The sequence below is a fragment of the Aphelocoma coerulescens genome, chromosome 1A (assembly GCF_041296385.1).
Source record: "Aphelocoma coerulescens isolate FSJ_1873_10779 chromosome 1A, UR_Acoe_1.0, whole genome shotgun sequence".
Classification (NCBI taxonomy): Eukaryota; Metazoa; Chordata; class Aves; order Passeriformes; family Corvidae; genus Aphelocoma; species Aphelocoma coerulescens.
The window spans coordinates 21,423,115-21,443,694 of record NC_091014.1 but is presented as its reverse complement, the minus strand read 5'-3'; the positions used below and the strand labels follow the sequence as shown (position 1 = coordinate 21,443,694).

Below are 20,580 nucleotides of genomic sequence, written 5' to 3'. Positions count from 1 at the left end.
ATTTGCCTTGGCAATCCTGAGTGCTGAGTGGTGGCATGAGTTTATGTATCAGTAGGTTGGATAAAACTCCAGAGAGGTGATGTCTCTGTTTATTAACAGATGGCTTCTTGGTTTGACATTTAACTGGGGGAAGATCTGGAAGCATTTCACAGTCCATTGTGCATTTAATTTGTTGTTCGGTAGCATTGATGAACATGGAGGGCAATATCCTTGTGGGGCTTTTTTAATTATTTGATTGAGGGGTTTTTCTTTGGTTTGGGGTTTTGTCTGGTGTTTTTTGAGGTTGTCATCTAGAGTTTAGGGTCAGCGGAGCTGTCAATTCCCACTTCTTTGAACATCTCACTTGGCTATTGCTCATGAGCCAAACAAATTCTTGGACTAAAGTATACCTTATCTTGAAAATTCCAAGAAAAAAAGAATCCATCTTCAAGGATGTTGTTCTTATTTGGTTTTGCCTTTTCAGAATTGCATCTTGTTTCTAACAAGAGCCTTCTATGCTTTTGAATTGCATCTGTTCATCCCTTTTAAGTTTTCCTGTGGCTGTACTAAAGACTTTTTGTTGCTGCTAATTTTTTTAGCAAAGCTGTCAGTTGTCTGGGTGGCTTATCAGAAGGACTGAATCTTTAAATCTGATTATACATAACGCTTTTTACCCATCCCCCCTCCCCAACAGATGCTAATTGTTTTCACAGCTCCACACTGCATGTTCTATAATTTTCAACATCTATTTTTGAGCATCAGCCATGGCACTGGGCACAGTATTTCAGTGTTGCTCTTTACCGATGCATGCCCCATGCTACCCCATTCAGTATTTCCATTCACTCTCATGTCTTGAGCCCAGGACCCACATTAGCCCTTCTAATAACAACAAAAGCTCTGAATCTGATTCTTGGCTGTGAGGCTGTGTTGACCTCGCCCATTTTGCTTTTCTTGCTTCAGAGGTCACGGTCCTCTGATTTGAAAACCTTACCTGCAAGCCCTTGTTACTGAATATATATTTCTGCATGCCGACATGTTAAGATTGTTTTGGTTGGAATGAGCACAACTTCACAAGTAATTGTGTGAACTCTGTGATTTGCTTTCTGTTTTATTTCTCATGCTACTAAACCATGTAATCTGTTAATTTTACCATCAAGGACTTGCTTATTTCCAGGTAGCTAATAAAACACTTAGGTAATGTAAAGCATAATTCCAGTAATTTTGAACTACAAAAGAAGCATTACAGTTGCATGGTGATGTTACTCACCAATGACAGCTTTTTTGAGATTTTTAAGTTAACTAATTTTTATGTATTTGTCCCATATGTTTCAATATCCTATTTTGAAAATCCCAATTATTTGATATTTGTGGCTTACGTCACATCTTTAAGCCTTCAATTGCTGTGTGTGTTACAAAATCAGTAGATTTCACCGTCCTTCCTCTTACCCCTTTTGCATTTATAAAGATGAAAATGAGGGACTTTCTACAACGTCTTGAGATGCCAGCTCCAAAACAATTCCTTGCTTAGGATGCCCGTAGACCCCCCTGAGCAAGCTTGTTATGTTTGATTGTGCATATTGCCTAGTCCCTTGTCTTATGTGTTCTCTGAAGCATCTGTTCTGTGTCTCTTCCAGCAGGAGCAAGTACACGTCAAAAGGCACTTCATCCCAGCCGCTATTTGCACAGGAGCCTGAGCCCCAAGAAGACCATTTCACTAGCAACACTTGTGCTGCTCAGGTGGGCTAAGAACTCATTTGGATTGAGGGTTTTGTTTTAACCTCCATTTCTTCTTCCAAAGTGTTCTGCTGCTTGCTTGAGAAGGAGGAGTTTCTTGTATAGAGCCTTGCAGTGCAGTTGGTTTGGCGTACCGAGACGAGAGATAAATGTGTGGGATAAATGTGCTTTAGGGTTTAGGTTGAAATATTACAGCCTCAAATTTAGTGTAATAATCTGACATGAAAATGTACTCACTTTGTCCTGGATACTGTCTGACTCAATAGTGATTTTTACGTGTAGTTTTGTATCTCCTGGACCTGTAGTGTAAAAGGGCGTTAAGCAATGTGTTGGCGTGAATCATCTCCAGGTTAACTTAGTTATCAAAACATAGTATCTCAATTGCTCAGAGTAACACTTTCCACTTCACTTTTGCAATCTGTGTTGCTTGTTGCCACTGTTCTAATTTAAATGCCTATTTACTTTTCCCAGTTGTAGCAATTAGTTATTCTCTTTTAATTTTGATCCTGATGCCTGTAAAATGAGTAAATGTAAACAGCATTCTTGAAACTAAACTCTTAATTCTATTTTCTCCTACTGATAATTTGAAGAGGCAGACTGTGTTTTCTGTTGTCTGTGGCTTAATTAATCTACTTGAATTATACTTGAACAGGAACTCTGATATCAGAAGAGGGTTTAGCAACCTTGGAAGTTAGGAGCTTATGAATGAGGCAGCACTGAAGAGTTACTTTTTGTTATTACTTATCTTGTTGGAAAAAGAAGGTATTTGTAAACTCGTGGCCAGAAATGGCTACATACTTGCTTCCTTTCCCTCCCTCTCAGAGACTATTTTCTCTGACCTTTCATCCATGATAGCTTGGCATGGGTAGACAGGTCTCTGTCCCAAACTGAGATATTCCAACACCATGCTAATAATTCAGTGGCATCAGTCAGATGAAACTGGCATATTTACTGGAATACCAGAAGTCTGGGCTGTTTTGTGTGTAGGTTTGGTGTCCAGAGTGCCATTTATACAATCCACTGTGTGCACTGGGGTCATGTAGGTTTCTTGACTAGGAACTTCAGCATGGTGGTTTTGTTTCTGTCTTGAGCAAGTAATTCAATTCCTCTGTGATTTTGTGGTGTGTTTTGTTTTGTTTTGTTTTGTTTGGGGGGTGGTGGTGTTGGTTGTTGCTGTTACTTTTTTTTTATTGCTTTGCTTTGGGGAATTTTGGGAAATCTGTAGATGAAAAGTACAATTTGGTGGTATTTTTGTCACGTATAAGTAGGGTAAGTAAATGCTGCAGCATTCCTTCTTGACCAGAAAGGGTGGGGACCTGCTAATTCTCTTAAGTTATCACATGTTGCCTCCCCAAAAGCCCCTATGCAAAAGCAGACCTTGCATCCCCAGATTTCCTGGCTTGAACAAAGACTCCTACAAAGCACTTTCATGTCGTGCTCTCTGTATCCGTGAGATGACTTGGCACAGGAGGGAGCATTTTTGTTCCAAGTGGGTTAGCAGCATGCACAGACCATCATTCAGTGACATAAAATCTTCAGCAGCAGCTCTGCTGTAAGTAGTTCCTGCCATCACTGGCCAGTACCTGCCTGGTTGTTCTACCATGACTATTTTGTGGAGCTGTGCTGTGGACTGGACAGGAGAGCGTTAGACTGTAATTTATGTAGTTGTTACATGGCTTCGAAAAAAAGTATTTAGAAGTTTACCTTCATCTCTGCTGTGTTTCACAGCATGGCCCTGCAAACACATCATAATTTGCAATATTGGACTGAGAAGCTGGAAGGCAAGCCCCACACCCTGCCACATAAAAAAAAAAAAAAAAAAAAAAAAAAAAAGGAGGATTCAAGTCCTGCTTAAAGTAATTTTGTTGCCAAGTTCTTTGTGTTATCAAGCCCCGCCTGTGTCTGTAGTTCTCTTCCCTTCCTGCCGGTCCCATCCTGGGTGGCCCTATTAGTCAGGGAAGAGGAGGCTTTTGCAAGCAGAGTTAGGGTGTTGAGTTTGTACTTTCAATAGCGGCCGTGCTCTTGTGTAGCTGTTCTTTCATTTGGAATAGTATGAGATAGCTTTAAACTAAATACAGCCCTTTTACATAGATCTGGCTAGTGCCTTTATTCTCTCTGGGTGCTCTAAACATCGTGTCCATGTGCACTTTGTGAGGGAGCTTTTTTGGTATCTGTTGGTTTTCTTTCTCAGCTGATGACCTCCAGTGCACTGCTAGCACTCTCCTGTAGCATTAACCATGCACAGAGTCACTTCCTTTTCCCTCTTACCTCAGTTTAAAAGACTTTGCTCTTGAATCTTGTAAACGGGGTGATAATTTCAAAGCAAACAACTTCCAGTCCTTTCTTGCCAACTTTTGCCCACAAGGTATGCAAAGTAAACAGAGCAGTTAGGAAATTAGTTATGTACTTTCCCTCCTACTGCAAGGCATCCCAGGATGGTTCCCAGCCCTTTAAGTAATGAATAAAGGGAGAGATGTTGAACTGGTATGCCCACGTTGCATTTTAATGTATGGAGCCATTGCACAGATCATTCATATTTTACAAGCTTTAGGAAAACCTTGTAAAATGTTAGGCTTTAAAAAATCTCCACTATTCATATCTTGAATGTAAAAGTGTTTTATTTCTTGCAGCAAAGAAAGAAAACCAAAATACTTAGGATGGGCTAAAAAAATACAGACAATTTTCTTCACATGCAAAAAAATGACTTTGAAGCAGACTTTACCTAAATACAAGGAAGACTCTTACCTCTTATAGGTTTTTTGAGGGAGCTTAGAAAATTTTCCAGTGCCACCATGATGTTTATAGGTTTGATTTGGAAACTGTGAGTGTGAATGCTGTAATGGTGGGTATGCAGCAGTTACAGGGCACGATACCTATAACAGGATATGCAGATGCCATTTTGGTGTATTTATTAAAAAGACACAAGTCTAGGCAGCTATTAAAAAATGGGACTTTGAAAAAGTTGACAAATAAATAGTTAATGCTTAATATATATTGAGCTCCAGCCTAGGTATTGAACAGTCTTTACTAACTGAGCTGTAGGAAAATTTGTTAAATGTGAAAACTAGACTTAAGGTTATCGACTGTGAGGTTTAGCTACAAGGTAATGGTGGGGCTGTAAAGGGGAAAAACCATTATGTGGTCTCCTCCAAATGAGATAGGGCAAGTCCCAAGAGTACAAGGCCTGCAGGAATTCAAATCAACAGTCGAGTTTTAATCTGAGGCCATGAGCACAAACACAACTTCAATTTTATGCTCATGCATGTGGCAGCACAAGCAGGAAGCTGGAGCTCTCCTGGTCCCAAAAGAATATCCTTCATTATCAATTTTACTCCCTTGGCATTCCTCAAAGGTCAGTATTGTAGTAACCCATAGTGGTGCTCCTTCACACATTTCTATCCACTTCATAAAAGTAGCACTATGCATGGAGTGTACTCTACTCCTTTTCAGAAACAGGATCTTGGTTAAAAAAATTATGTAAAATTGAATGTATTATATACAATATATATAATGTATTTTATAGTTACAGTCAATGGTTTTTAAAGGAAAGTATGCTCTGTCTTATGGAAACTTTCTCTTCATGTTTCCCAGCTGAAGGTTATGAAATTTGCTGAAGATGAGGGTTTTTTTAATAGAAATTCCTTGAGTTCCATAAACGTTAATTCAAAACACCTGAAAGAATGTAACATATCTGTCTTCTGGAGTATTTCATTTGTACTTGTGCCAAAAGCAGAGTAGCAAACTCAGCTGCATGGGCCCAGTTTGGCTGTATTTGTAGTCCCTAGAATATATAAGAAGATTTTTTTTTTTTAATATGGATTTAATGCTAAGCTCTTGTATTTACTGGAGGAAGAGGAAATATTACAATTTGAGTAAATTTTTTAGTAATTTATATATATTAGCCACAAGGTAAGGATAATATGTTCCTGGAATAATTTCTTTTTAAATAGCTGTGATTCAATGCAGCATGAACTCAAACATCCCAAACGACACATTTTGCTCTTTAGTTCAAATAAACCTTACCTCAATTGACATATAGATTTATTTTCCTGAGTGAAATTATGAATACCCTCTTTACAAACCAAAGAGGGAGAAGGTGTTGAATTAGCTTTTGCTTCATGTAGTCCCTTTAAAGCAGCCATTGCTTTATAAGATTTGATTCAGCATCTGCGTTTTACCTGTGAATCCTTAATGAGGTTAAAGCTGTCCAGGTAATACAATTACAAATGTGATGCAAACTGTACCAAAGCCAGGAGATTGTCAGACCAGAAGCTTTGTGTATGAACTACAAATCATCAGAGTAACCCTCTCTTCATTACATACCCATTCCCATTCTCTGCCCATCTCCTGTGGAAGAAAAGGCAACAGTAGTCAGAGGGAGAGACTGTACCTGCCTGGCTCTACTTGGTGCAAAAATCAGCATACAAGATAGGACTCCAGATTTTTTAATTTTTGTCATTGCATGGCTGTTTGAATGGCTTTCCTCTTGCTCCGTGGACAGACAGAAGGCATTGCCTTATCTACATCTCTGTTGCTGTTACAATAGCCTTGCTTTTTCTTCAGACTGTGCATGTTAAGTCCAGTGGGGATAGTACAGTTTCCATCTTTTTGTCTGGAATAACCTGGCAACAGATTGCTGAGTGATGGTAAGGTTGACTAATGGGAGCAGTCCTTGCAGTAGCTTCATATTATTTGTCTGTTTGAAGAGGAGATAAAAAAACTTGGTGTCATCTAAATTAGGTTTTATCTTTGTGGTGTGAGGCTGCACATGTGAAAGTTTGAGAATGCTGGAATATTTTTCTTGTTTCTAACTTTAGCTATAAATATCTATGGCCTACTTAAATAAGAATAACCTGTGTACTTCAAATGAATAGCAGATTACAAGAAAATAAGATTGCTTTCTTCAAGTAAGCAGTTGTGAAACACAAAACATTCAGAAAAGGTGAATTAACTGAAGGTGTGGAGATGGAGTACACTGAACCTCAAGCTACCTGCAGGGCACTCTTGAGAGAGAAATTGACTTTTTACTCTGTGAAGATGGCAGAAGCATCATGCTGACTCATCTTCCCACTTGGGAGTTGTTCTTCAGTGGAGAGGTCTATCATTAGATCTCTTTCAGGAAATGAGGTGGCTACCATTTTACAGGAAAGCAAAGTGAAAGATGGGTCTGTTACTTACTTGCCCAGGAACAGAACTGCAGATTTATTCCCCAGGCCTGCATATCCAGGAGTAAAAATCATGTGTCCAAATGACTTTGTTCAGAGACCCTCCAGGGTCTCCTTTTGCAGAGTGACCCTCACATGGTGTTTTGGATCTATTTTGTACATAAATTGTATAAATTCAACTAATAAGATCACACATGTTATACAGAGTGCATATTTACGCAAGAAAATTGAACTGTGAATCTGTACTACTGGGTACAGTTAAAATAAAGTATTACCACATCAGTCATGAGCAGAGACATGTGAAGGAAATCCTTTGCTAGCATTCCTAGGGAGTGCTGCAAATGCTCCACTGTTCCTGGAGTGCAAAATCATTCCTCCCTCCTAAAGAGCATCCTAATGCTTTTAATATTGACCTGGAGATTAAAAAAGCCCCAACAACTAAGTGTACAGCTTGAATCCTATTACTGTATTGAATAGCTATTAATATGGCTGCTGCGGGAGATAGGGCAGGAAAGGAAGCATGGCTGCCTATAGCTGCAAACATAATAGCTTCTAAAGTCTTAAAATGCTCCTTCTGCCCCCTCCCACATGCATGCTACCTGCCATCCTATGTTTGTATTTTATATGTTCATTTGGGGAAAGATTTGATTTGACACTACAGCACAGCTTGAGGAACTGGCTGTACAGAATATTAATATCTGATCTTATTTCATTAATATCAATTTCAGGCCTGCATTCCAGAGGGGTTAATATTAAGCTGGTTTTAATCACAGCAATATTTTCCAGATTCCTAGGCAAAATGCACCAGCTGGTTTGCACTAAATTTTACAATGCAGGAGACAAGAACCAGGCGTCCTCACAGGAAGGGAATGTGGCCGTGTAAGTCCTGGAAGCATGGGGAGGTTTCAAGCACTGGGCAGGATGTCTTGTTTTCACAGTGAGGTCTGGGAAGGGCAGTGCTGAAAACCAGAGGGACATCTAGCCTTGGCTGTGCTCTCACCTTGGTTTCCGATGTTGCTGCTCACCTCAGGCTCTTTGTTCTGATCCCACCTTAGCTCTCTTTTTGACTTGTGTTTCTCTCTTATTGCGAGTGACAAGCTTTCAGGAAGGCTGTGTTTCTGGGCTGGCTTGTGCCTGTCCACTCCACTCCCTCCATCCCACCTAAAGCAGAAATGGTTGTGCAACCACTTGCTGGAAGTTGGAGGATACATTGCAATGCCTGATCTGTGAAACCACCAAATGAGGTCATTAGATGTTAATTTTTTTTTTTTTTTTCACAATTCATATATGGAGCCCTGGAAGAAGTGAATCAACCATAGCTTCCTTTTTTTCTCCACTTTTTTCCACCACATAAAATGGCATAATTAAATAGCAGCTATATTGTTTTACAAATGCCTCTATGCGTGAAATTAGCGTGCTTCCAAAAAAAGCCCTAAAACTGAAAGACTCTGCAGTGCTTTTTGCAGTAAGTTAGGCCTGTGACATTCTATCCTCTGAGAAATATTCCTGCATAGAATCTAGTTATCCAGTTCATCAACATGCATAATTTCTTCCACTACTCCTAGCTTTGAGTCAAGATTAGATTTTGTGAAGAAGTCCACAGAGGAGTTTTATATATGGAGCCGTATGAAAAGAAAAGGTTAAAAATTGTTGTTGCAGCAGCCATGAAAAGCTATAGCATAAACGTTCACTGCTTTAAAATATGAAAAAAAATGGTGTCTTTTAAATATCAAAGGGATTGGTATTAATCCAGCACTTGTGATTTTCTTAAATCATGTTATTTGCATAATAATACTCACCACCTGCTGTATCTTCAAAGCGCTTTTCAGACATTAACTAATTGATCTTTGTAACACCCCTGTGATGTAAAGACCTGTTATTATCCCCAGTCTGCAGATGTGGAAACCAAGACCCGAGTAGTTGAAGGAACTTGTTGGGCACAAGGCTGAGACAGTGACATCGAGGGTGTCATGTCTCTATTGTCCTGTCTTCTGGGAGTTCGGAGTTTCCACTTGCAGCACTTCCAGGGGCAGCCACAATTTCTTCTTGCCTGCCTTTAGGAACTAAAAAGGAACCAATTTATTTTTTTGTGTCTTTGGAGGGATATTGTTGGGGGAGGTTTGTTTGTTTTGATTTTGAGGGTGTTCTGCTAAATGATTTAGCTTTTGTTTTTTCTTGCCCTGTAGTCTGACAGATAAGACACAAAAGCTTCTTATAACTTCTTATTGTCTGTGTGCACCTCAGCGTACATTGAGAGCTTTTAAGCACTTTTTTCTTTGTTCAGGACTCAGTATGGTCTTCCTAAACCACATGAAGTTCCATCTCAATATGAGAAAGAAGAGTATGAAGAACTTTACATAAAGGGTGGCAGAGCACTGGAACAGGCTGCCCAGGGAGGCTTTGGAGTCTCCCTCTCATGAAACATTCAAAATCCCCCTGGATGTGTTCATGTGTAACCAGCTTCTGGTGGCCCTGCCTTGGCAGGGATTGCACTAGATGACTTCCAGAGGTCCCTTCCAACCCTAACAATTCTCTGATTCTGTAATTCCTATTGGTAGTTTTTTGGTCAAACTCACCCCTGCTTGTCAGAGTAAGAAATTATGAACACAAGAAGTGACAGGGTGAGTTGCTTATCATTATAAAATTTAAATACCTATTTCCATCTTGTGCTGGCAGTGAGCAGCTGTGCCCGGGTGCTTGCCAGAAGAGCAGCTGGTGTCCACAGTCGAGGGTTACTCCAGCAGTGGAAGGCTGGGGTGGTGCTGGCATCAGGATGGCAGCATGCTTCCAGCATCTGCCTCATGGTGTTCCTTCACCATGTGTGTGGGGGAGGCCATGGGTGTGTGTTGTTCCAGCCCTCAGTTGTGTGAGTGACGTGCAGGTGACACGTGGGTTCCCCCAACCTCCACCACTGCTTGCTTTGGAGCAGAGCTTAGTAAAATGCCATGTGGGCCTTGGTAAATGTTGTGTAGATGGAGCAAAAATGAGGCAGAAATGGAGGAAGACAGGTATCACACACCTCAGTCAAAAAAGAAATATTAAAAGCTCTTTCATGGGTAATAATCTGAGGAAGAGTTTAAAATGGGATATTAAAAGATGTATCACAGTCCCTTTAGTCTGGCAGTGTCACTTCAAAACTTAGTGCAAGGGCTTAACATTATAGTGAATGCATTTGTTTTTACAGATGTTTCAGCAGCATTATCTCTAAGTAGGAAAGTAAATCCTGGTGATGGAGCACTTGGAGCCCATCGGTGCAGGTTCAGACCAAACTGTAGGAAAAGCCTGTGTCACGCCAGCTTCCAGGAGATAACCCATGATTTCCCAAGTGCAGTGTCTATGCCCTCACAAGGGCTGCAGTGGTGAAAAAAGAGCAGATTACTTCAACGAGTTAGGGACATGGCTATATGTATTTGTTTTAGTTATTTGGCCAAACAGGGGGCGAGGGGAGGTGAGGAGGATAAGCACAAATCACTCTGAATTCTATTGTACTCCAGCTGGGACAGATGGGCTGTAATCTCTCTTTAGGGCACAAATTACTGGGTTTCCAGACCTTCACATGCTTGTGGATTGTTGGCTTCTTTTCACTCCCTGGAACACCATTTTCATACACCTCTGTTGATTCCGGACAAAATGGGGTCCAGCTTCAGGTGACTGTGTTGCTTGAACCATGAGGTACTCCCTCCATGATTTGTGTCATTTTCAGGTGAAAAGGGTGAAACTGAAGAGTCTCTTGTGAAATACTGATCCTAGAGGGAAGGGCAGCTTAGGAGAGGGAGGAGAGTGGGCAAAGCTCAGGTCATGCTTCACGTGATGCTTGGTGGCAGCAGAAGCACTCCAGTGCTGATTATTCTGCTAATCATGGAGAGCAGTTGGATAAAAGGTGGATCATTTAGCAGGGCTGGAAGCATGGGGCAGGGCACAGGGGCTGACATGAGCAGGCTGGGGCCTGAGGTTGAATTCAGCTTGTGAGAGGAATTGTGTCATCCCTGTGTGTTCCTCTGGCAGCCTTGCACCACTTAGGAGAAGGGTTTGGCTGTGGTGTGAGCAATGCTCCCAGCAGCTGCAGTGGTGTCACATGGGCTCCTTCCCTGACAGAGGACAGGGCAGGCCTCACTCCCATGTGAGTCAGCATCATGAGAGTCTCAAGGGGAAGTTGCCATGCACACAACTATATCAGACTTTTTTTTTTTTGTGGCCAAGGGCAACAGCTTGGACAGTGACCTCCGTCACAGCTCTTGTGCTTGGGCAGTGTTGCTGGGGTTGGTGGCAAAGAAGAGGTTGAGCTTCCCTTCATCTTGCTTGGCAAGTGCTTTTTGGCCGTGGGGTCATGTCAGAATTACAACGTGGACAGTGATGCCCTGGCTTCTAAAACATCAGATGGAGGTATGCCCTCTATCTCTATGAGTTTTCTTTGGTTTTGATCTGAAACTACTGGAAGGTGGGGGTTTGTTGTACTGTTGATGGTATACGTACCAAAAGGAGTCTGTAGAACACTTCTTACTGTAACATACTTCTTGTAATCAGGGCAAAAACTTTTTAAACCCAAATCTATCATGTTTCTTTCCCTTTCCCTGAAAGTAATCAAAGGAATAAAAATATTGTTGGCACTCAAGCTTATGTTTCAGACTTGGGATTAATTTTTTTAAGCTTGATGTTTATGAAGGATGCAGGGCTGTCTGCAGCATTGAATGACATCCTGCTTAGGTCCAGCTGAAGTTTCTCCACAGGATCTCATCAGAGGGCCTCAATTCTGGACTGCAGACAGCATCAAATGCAATTTATTCTTGGCCCTTGGATCAGCCAGTTGTTTTTAGGGTTTTTTGTTGTTGTTGTTGGTTGGTTGGTTTTATTCTGAATATCTACTCTGTTATGGGACTGAGCTGATAGCTTCCTGGGAAACCTGGGCAGTTATCAAATAACAGTTAGTTTTGATCTCTTTTCTGCCAGACTCTGCTGTAATATCAACCCATGGGAGAGATCTCAGCAAACTCAGTTTATTTAAAAGAACATTAAAAATAATGGAAAATAGATTTGAGGGGGATCTGAAGAAGCCGTATACAGATAGTCCATGCTCTGTATGGACTGTCATAAGGCAGAGAATCACCTGTAATTAAGCCATTCATTGAACTTCCTCTTCTAAAGGAAAAGACTTGGTAGCTGTCATTCCTCTGCTCAACTGTTATTACTGTGCAGTTTTTCCCGATGTTTATCCTGCAACTCCTGGGTGCTATTTAGGTCTCTTGTCTTTAATAGACATGGTGAATAGTTCATTCCCTTCCTCTGTGACTAATTTCTCCCTAGTTGTGTACTCAGTGAAAGCTAAATCATTTGCCAATAATTCTTGGGCCCTTGAAACAGCAAGAAAGCAAGCTTTTAAACTGTTAGAGTTCTCTTAAGAAATAACACTATTTTGGCAACTTATACTGCCTTGAACTTGTTTGTGAGCTGACTATAGACAATACGACTGGGTAGGTTTGTTTAGTAAACTTTTTAAAACCTCTCACCTTTTAAAACCCAGCTGTTTCCAGACTGGGGTTATAAATGGGGTTCTGTGCCTCTTACTTGTTTAATTTTGCTGTGAACAGAACTGCTAGTGTCTTCATTCAAGGGCCTGCCTTGCTTTGTACCGGCTGATTTACAATACAATGTGTAAATGTAGTAGCAGTCTGGAACAAAGGAGAGCCTGTTTATCCAAACAAATTTGAGGGTGAGGGTGAAGAGGTAAATTGCAGCCTGTTCACTCAACTGCAGCTTGAAAGCAGAACGAAACGACCGCAGGGGGGAAACGTGACAGGCAAATGATTCTCGGGGGATTTGGCCCAGTGTCCCTGTAATTTTAGGGCAGTGCTGACCCAAGGAGCCAAGGCGAGCTGTCGGGGTGCCCAGGTGCTTCCTGGTGCTTTGGAGGAGCTTCACTGGCAATTAAAGACTTCTTGTAGATGGCTTTTGTGCTCTGCTCAGAGCAGTTGTTCTGTAGCCAGTTGTGCAGAGTCCAATGTAACCTCTTGGCAGGTGTTGCCGTGGTTCCCCAGTCCACAGTGCCTTAGCTGATTGCTGCTACTTGTCCTGAACAGAAGCCAGCAAACACATTTCTTGGATTTAAGTATTCTGGGTGTTTTAGCCTTATTGTTAAGCTTGAGTATTTCAGCTATAACAGCTAAGTCTATTAGCAAAGAGATTAAATTGTGAAGAAGTTATATTGCCTTGTCCAGGCATGAAAAATTAATTGTTAGAAATAGGCTTCCATCCAAGGCATGATCACTCCTGCAAACAAATTGGACAGAAATACTGTGGTGCTTTTCTGTGCCTTGCATGCTTGCTCTTTGCACTTCCTGTAAATGAGTTTGCTACCTAATTATGAAAAAGGTTAAGGAGGATCTCCTATTCAAACTGTATTGATAGTGCTTCCTAATATTGGTTGCAATAGAGGCCTGGTTTGCTCAAAATCTATTTTTTTCTGCTTCTGCTACCATGTAACATCTTGAAAGGGTGATTTGCAGAGCAAGGAAGGCTGGGACCTGAATAAGGAGAGCTCTTCTTTAACGCAGCTCATCAGCTTCTTGGCTCAGTCACATCCTGCGTGCTGTGTAGTATTTACTGTTGTACCAAGAAACATGAAGTTCCATCTGTCCTTTGTTTTCCTGCCCATTAAGTACAAAATTCATTTTGGTTTTGCAGAGCTTTCCTCTAAACTTTTCCTGAGTTATAAATTATGGCTTTTCTGAAATCTTCAGCCTTGCCTGTGGGAAGAACACTTTAATTTGGTTTAAGAGTAGATATGACTAATCTAGCTACAGATAGTGATTTTTCAGTTTAGCTGTAGTCAGCTTCTTGCTCCAACTGTTCCACTAAAATTTCAGAGGTGGCAATCAATTCCCAGGAGCCTTGTTTATCCTCCCTTTGACTTTTCTTGTTCTCTTCTTAGTCTGTGACACTGAAAAGTACCATCTTATAAAGCATGTGTGCTGCATTCTTGTTAATGGTTTTCAACACAATTTTGTTAAGTCAGGTTGCTGACCTGTTTTTGCTCTGTTCGGTCATCACCTAGAATTTTCTCACACATACTCAAATATTTCATGCTTGCCACTTCAAAACAGATGAACAGTATCTCTTCAGGAATATATTTTAACTTCTCATATCTGTTTTGGTTCTTTCCACTGTAAAATGGAAAGAACTGGGTCAGTATTAGTTAAACTAGCTTATCTTATTCTCCATATACGTGAATACGAAGCCAGGCTGAAAGCTCTCATTTGGCTTGCAGGTCCACTCACAGCCATTTTATAGGTGCCCAGACTCGGAACACATCCTTTCAACATCAACAAGATCTGTTTTTCGGGTGGGTGAATGGATGGGACAGAGAAATGTGTCTGCAAGCACAGGGGTAGGTGTGCCAAGGCCAGCAGGGAAGCTCCTGATTCAGGGCATGGAGCACTTCTTAGGGCATTTGGGTGAGTGAAGAGGGGTACCCTGATGATGTGGAAGCTGCTGTCCCACAAGGTACTGGCAGGTCAGCAGATGGGATGCAGTACCCTTGAGATGCTTGTTTTCTTTTCTCTAGTTTATAAGGTTAATTTCCTCTTGAGTATGCAAGAGAGGGAGGCTCAGTCTTCAGGGACTAAAGCTGCCTGGAGGAGTGGGGGGGTTGTTTTGTTTTGGTTTGTTTTAAGGGACTAAGTGTGGTATGCACTGTTCCTTGATGGAAGGACAGAAACTTCTTCATAGTTCTTGTTTTAAAAGCTATGGGTCAGCCCATAAATGTTATTAATTTCATGTGGTGTGGCTAAACTTCCTGCTGACTTAGGTAATGTACCCACTGAGCTTGGATAAAAGGTTAGAGTTGGCAATTACGGAAAAATCTTTTTCCATTAAGCTTTTGTAAGCTTAACCAAGCCACTGTCAATAATTACTCTTTTTTCCCTGCTATTGTGGACTGACTCTAATCCAGACTTGGTTTATTTAATTTTTTTATTGTTTGAATGTGCACACTCAAAATTCATGGAGAATATCAAGCTACATTGAGTACACACTGAGCAAATGCATTTGCTGGATGTACCTGGTGTGTTAAGCAGTGAGTAGATTTACAGTATGTTTGTAAGTAGTCATAATTGGGCTGTAAAAGTGCATGCTCTTGCACTTTTAATTCTCCATTTGTCTCTTAAGTTGAACAAGGCATCTTGCAGAGTGGCATTGGGCTGGAGGAAGGGGTACCAGGAGGGCTAGAAATAGCAGCTGTTTGTTTATGCCAGAATTTTTATTCTCTCTCTTCCTTCTCCCTTTCCTAGGGATAGTCTTATGTATTCCACCCACTCTCATTCCCTTTTGGTGAATGTGTGTGGATGTGCTCCAGGACCATATGTGCTCAGAGATAGATACTTCAAAGGAAATTCTAGATTGCCTAGAGAAGCTGTTTGAGTTTAGACGAGGCCTGAATTTGCTGACTGCTACAGCATTTCTTTTGAAGAACCACATGGAAGTGCTGCTGTTTCTTTCCTTCAGCACCTTTACACACTGATGAATATGGTTAGCCCCCAAAGCAAGTGAGCTGCTGATAGGTGTACTCTGTATGAACTTAAGCAAGCTGAATTTCACTTCAAGGCATCACCTCAGCCAGGCTTTTTGGTGGCTAGCTGACATGCTTTAGATTTCATGACATATTTGCCCAGCAGTGAAGATAATATGAGGTTGTTTCTTTTTTTCCCCCCTCCATTCACAATGATTTCTTCAAAGAAGATTTTACCAGGTGGTTTTCTGGACAGGTAGGAACTTGCCCCAGCTGATTCCGGGACATTGTCTTACCAAGTCATTATTTCTAGGCACTGGGGATTCTGGTTGCAGACCAAAAGGACCTTGTCTGTGTCTGCTCTTCTGTGACTATTCTCAGCTAGATGCCTACTTTCTATTTGACAAACCTCAGCAGATTCTTGATGGCTTCCATACGGATTGTGTGGTATTCAACTGAATATGCTAAACATACCCTTCATTGGGGAATGTGGGGCATCTGGTGAAGATTTTGGCATCCTTTTCCTTCCAAAAAACAGAATTGTACAATATCTGCCCCATTCCAGCAGCAGCAGCTTTTGAACCTGCACTGTATTCAAGTTAAGTGTTTGCCAGGAGTTGTCCATTGCATTTTCCAATATGAAACATTGACATTACATATGAAGGCATTTATTTTAAAAAGTCCATTTTATGGGTATTTGGTCCACTACTCTTGAAGAATGAGTGACTGTACCTGGCAGATGATTCAGTGGATTTTTATATAGCATCTTTCGCTCTTTATGTGCTCTAATCCATGGTGCTGATCTTAATTTATTTGTTTCTGTAGACACAAGTTTCATATCCCAGACAGGCTGATCCTGTTTGTAGCTAGCTAGAGGTAAGGGAAGGAAAACAGTTTGATTTTTCACAGGTGTTTCCATGCAGTCATGCATTTCCTTCTCTAGAATTCACTCTTTGGTCAGCCATGAAATGCAGCATGTGAGGGTGTGTATGGAAACTGTCAGCTAAAAAACCACTCTCTGAATGTAGGGAATTGGTTGTATTAGGGATGAGCAGTCTTGCTTGCATGCATCCTAAGCCAGCAGCATGAAATTGCTTTTAGATACTTGAAAACAGCAAAAGAAAATTGCTTCTCCTCCTCCCCTGCCTTTGGAAGAGCATGTTCTTGTTAGCTGGGCTGCTTGTTAAGGTGCAACTGTCTTAGTTATCCCTAAGATGGTCTGTTGGTGTGCTGGGATGGCTTCTTGCCTCCCCAACCACATATTTGTTTCCCTATAATTCGCAGCTGGTGGAGTGCTTGTGTTCACGGGATCATTTGTTTACAAATGATATCGTTTCTCCTGAGACTACATCTTCTGATGATGATCAATGGCTCAGTTACTTTTAATAAAGCTGAGGCAGTCAGACACAGGAATTCTTTTGAAGTTGCTGAGGCCTCATCTGAGTCATATAATACCTTAAATGAAAACAGAGCAAATAGGAAATGTAGAAACGAATGACAGGTGTTGGCAGGAGGGATGTTTAGGAAGTTTATAGCTTTCACATCTTTCTTTTCTGCTCAGGGCAGATGATTGTTTTGCCTTTAGGCACAGACAAGCTGCAAATGAGAAGATGGTGGAGAAAAATGGGTAGCAGTGGCATGATGGGAGGTGTGTGATGGATCTGATTGAACAGATCTTCCTTTTCCAGCACAGGCAAAGCTCCTTGTTCTGGTGCACCAGGTTCAGCATTTAGTGCTGATGACCTTGGCCCCAGGAAGGTGGTCACAGGACAGGGCTGGCTGGGGGCCAGGGCTCAGCAGCTCAGTTTCCCACGAGGAAAGATCTCCTAGGACCGCCAGTAATGATTAGTTCTGAGATGCTCTGGCAGGCACTGAGTGGTTTTGGGATGTGTTTGGAAGCTGATTCAGTAGTCTATAATAGATATTCTCATATGTTCCAATTGCCCCCAGCCTTCCTGCCTGTGAGTGTCCATAGGACTATTTAAGCCATTTGCCAATTCAGGCTGCACATAGGCTTTAGTCAAACGAGTAAAGCAGTGGTGCTTTTCTGCAGACTTGGTAAAAGGGCATCTTTGAATATTACATTTAACCTTTTCTTTCGTAGGAATGGGTACATAGGGGTGAATGCTGATTGAGGATGTCCCTACTATTCATTTTCCACTATTATGGAACTTAAATTTATGGCATTTATCTTCTAGATAAAATAGCTCCTCAGAGGTGCAAAAAAGTTTGGGTTTCAGGAAAAAACTGGAGTATAAGGTGTGTTGTCCTGGTAGTTTTTGTAACCCTGGACATTTGCTACTGTGCTGAAGAAGATACAGACTCTTATTTCCTCCCTCACCTTCCTATCCATCGGCCTCCAAGCTTTTTGAACCAGCATATATCATCACCTCTTAACCTCTCTCACTTCTCTGCCATGCTGCTGCATGGATGAACAGTTGATGGGTGATACTCTCTGGGCATGGCTGTGGCAGACTGCTTATTGTTTTGCTATCAACTGGGTGTCATTTCCCATGGCACCCACTATCTGACCATAGTCTGAGAGCCTCTGCCCTAGTCCTGTGGGACTTGCTCACTCTTACAGAACCACTGAAGGGCACTGCTGATTTTCCACCTTCAAAAAGAGGTCTAACTGTGTGTAGGTAACCTAGTTTAGGTATTGGCTTATACTAACCACCACTGATGGTAACCTTGGGGGACAGATTGGTGTGGCCTTTATTTCCTGAGATCACAGAATCACAAAATGGTTGATATTTGGAACGGACCTCTGGAGGTCATCTGGTCCAGGTCATCTGCTCAAGTAGCTCCTCATAAAGCCAGATGTTCAGGACTATGTGTAGACAGTTTTTGAATATCTTCAAGAGTGGAGACGCTACAATTTTTCTGGGCCAGTGTTCGGTCATCGTCACAGAGAAAAAGTGTCTCCTGATGTTCAGAAGGAAGCTCCTGTATTTCAGTTTATGCCCATTGCCTCTGGTCCTGTCACTGGGCACTACTGTAAAGCAGCAGGCTCCATACTCTTTGCACTCACCCTTCAGCTATTTATATCTATTGACAAGATTCCCCACGAGCTTTCTCTCCTCCAAGCTGAACAGTCACTGCTCTGTCAGGTTTTCTGCACAGGAGAGTTGCTCCAGTCCCTCAATTGTATTTGTGGCTCTTTGTTGAACTCTCTCCAGTATGTTGATGTCTCTCTTGTACTCAGCCCAGAACTGGACATAGTAGTCCAGGTGTGGCCTCACCTCCACAAGCTACTGATAACACTCTGTCTAATGCAGCCCTAGACACCATAGACCTTCTTTGTACCAAGGGCATGTCTCTCGCTCATGCTGAACTTGGTGTACACCAGCATCCCCAGCTCCTTTTCTGCCAGTCTGCTTTCCAGCTGGATGGCCTTTAGCATATACTGATGCCTGGGGTTGTCCATGGGTGCAGGACTTTGCACTTCCCATTGTTCATGAGGTTCCTGTCGGTCCATTTCTCCAGTCAGTCAAGGTCCCTCTGTATGGCAGCACGACTCTGGTGTACCAGCCACTCTTCTTGGTTGTGTGTCATCTGCAAGTTTGCTGTGGGTGCACTGCCCCATCAACATCCAGATGAGTGATGATGATGCTGAACAGGACTGGATCTGGAGTTACTGGCCTCTGGAGTACACCACTAGTCACTGGCTTGAGCTGCTCTGATGATGGGTATGAGTTTTCTAGTGTTACAGTCTGAGCAGCAGAGAGGTGGGATTAAAAGTCCCTTGACTGGCTCCTGTTGGGATCTGAAGGAAGCTTGTGTGAGCAAGATGCAGACACACAGGGAGACGTGGCAGTGTTTGCAAGAGATTTTGCCTGACAAGTGGGGAGGGGAGCTTTCAGAGGGAGATGTGTGGTAGGTTAATGCCAATTTGTACAGTTTTATCACTAGCCTTGAAAGTAGTTTATTGCCATCTTAAATCCCCAGCTTCTGGAGTCAAGTGACTGAAGGAATGTAAGCATTTTCTTAACAGAATATTGATCTCCCTGTTCCTGGTATTGAGAAGGAAGAGAATTTAAATGCTTAGAAATGAAAGGTAAATAAAAACATGCCTTATTTGCCACCAGTGGACCTGAGACCATCAGTATGGCCAGGGCCCAGATGGCTTTGTAGCCTGCATACCCAGGTGTCTGGGTGGCTCAAGTACTACAGGAGGGCATGCACCCCACGATGAAGGCTTGCTGCTGGCAGCGCATATGCGTTATGCTGAAACGTGTCGTGCTGGTTGGGCTACCTCCAAGAGACCTTAATACGCTCGTAGTCATCCCTTGTCTGCAAAAGTATCTTTCAGGCTGAGTGCTGTTCCCCTTTTTTTATGGGGAGGGGTGGAGTTCGGTGGTTTCCATCCTGCCCCTGGTTCCTTGTGCCTCTTTCTCATTCTCTGCAGCTGGTGGGTGCTGCTTCCTCCCCAGCTGATTCAGCTTCTGGCAGGGCTGTGTTTTGTGCCAGACCTGTGAGATGTTTTGATTTGGGGGTGATTTGTTTGGGTTTTTTTAAAGAACACAGTGCTCTTTTGGAGGTCTTATTTTTAAATTCTATGTGTGAACGTGTACCCAGCTTGCCTGTGGTTAGGTAAGCAGCTGAATTAGCACAGGGGAAAGGTGTGGTAGCTCTCCTGTGCTGGCAGGGAGGCATAGGGGTGGTGGCACTGGGGAGGAGGCGGCTCCCCAAACCAGCTTGGCCGCTGCCAGAGGGTTGGCAAGATGCAGTGGCAACCTTCCCCAGGTGCTTCTGCACCTTCCACCCCTGTCCAAAGTTGCTGCCTGCCTGCTAAAAGCTGGTAAAACAGAGTCCAAGGAACTCCCTGGGAGATGGTGAGACTTTTACTTCAGCTTCTTGGTGACAGGACTGAAGGCATAGCCCCATCTGCCATAAGCCCCAACTGGTACCAGGTTGGAGGGGAGCTGGGGACATTTTCCCACTGAGTGACAGCAATGCTGAGCCAGGTGTCCCTTGTCCACCTTGTTCACACTGTTAAATCACTCTAATTCTGTTTTAGTCCAAAACAAAGTGATTGAGATGGGGCTGTATCTACAAATACAAGTCTCCTCATGCAGGATGAGTCACAAGATCAGTGGAAATGCTTGTGCCATAGTGGAGCTGGAGAGGAGCTGAGGCTGAAGGTCCTTGTACTCTGAATGAGCTCTTCAGTGTGCCTGTGCCTGAGTTCCTCTCCAGTAA

At 42.4% G+C, this 20,580-nt stretch overlaps 1 protein-coding gene across 3 annotated transcripts in view; it reads left to right on the top strand.

Moving 5' to 3' along the window:
• Positions 1-20,580, top strand: part of PLXNB2 (plexin B2) — a 252,661-nt gene that overhangs the window by 8,034 nt on the left and 224,047 nt on the right. For 2 of the 3 annotated variants that reach the window (XM_068996091.1, XM_068996101.1), the window contains exon 2: positions 1,614-1,716. The gene's annotated coding sequence lies outside the window, so the exon portion shown is untranslated. The remainder of the gene's footprint in view (positions 1-1,613; positions 1,717-20,580) is intronic. The other variant, XM_068996111.1, reaches the window with a different exon arrangement.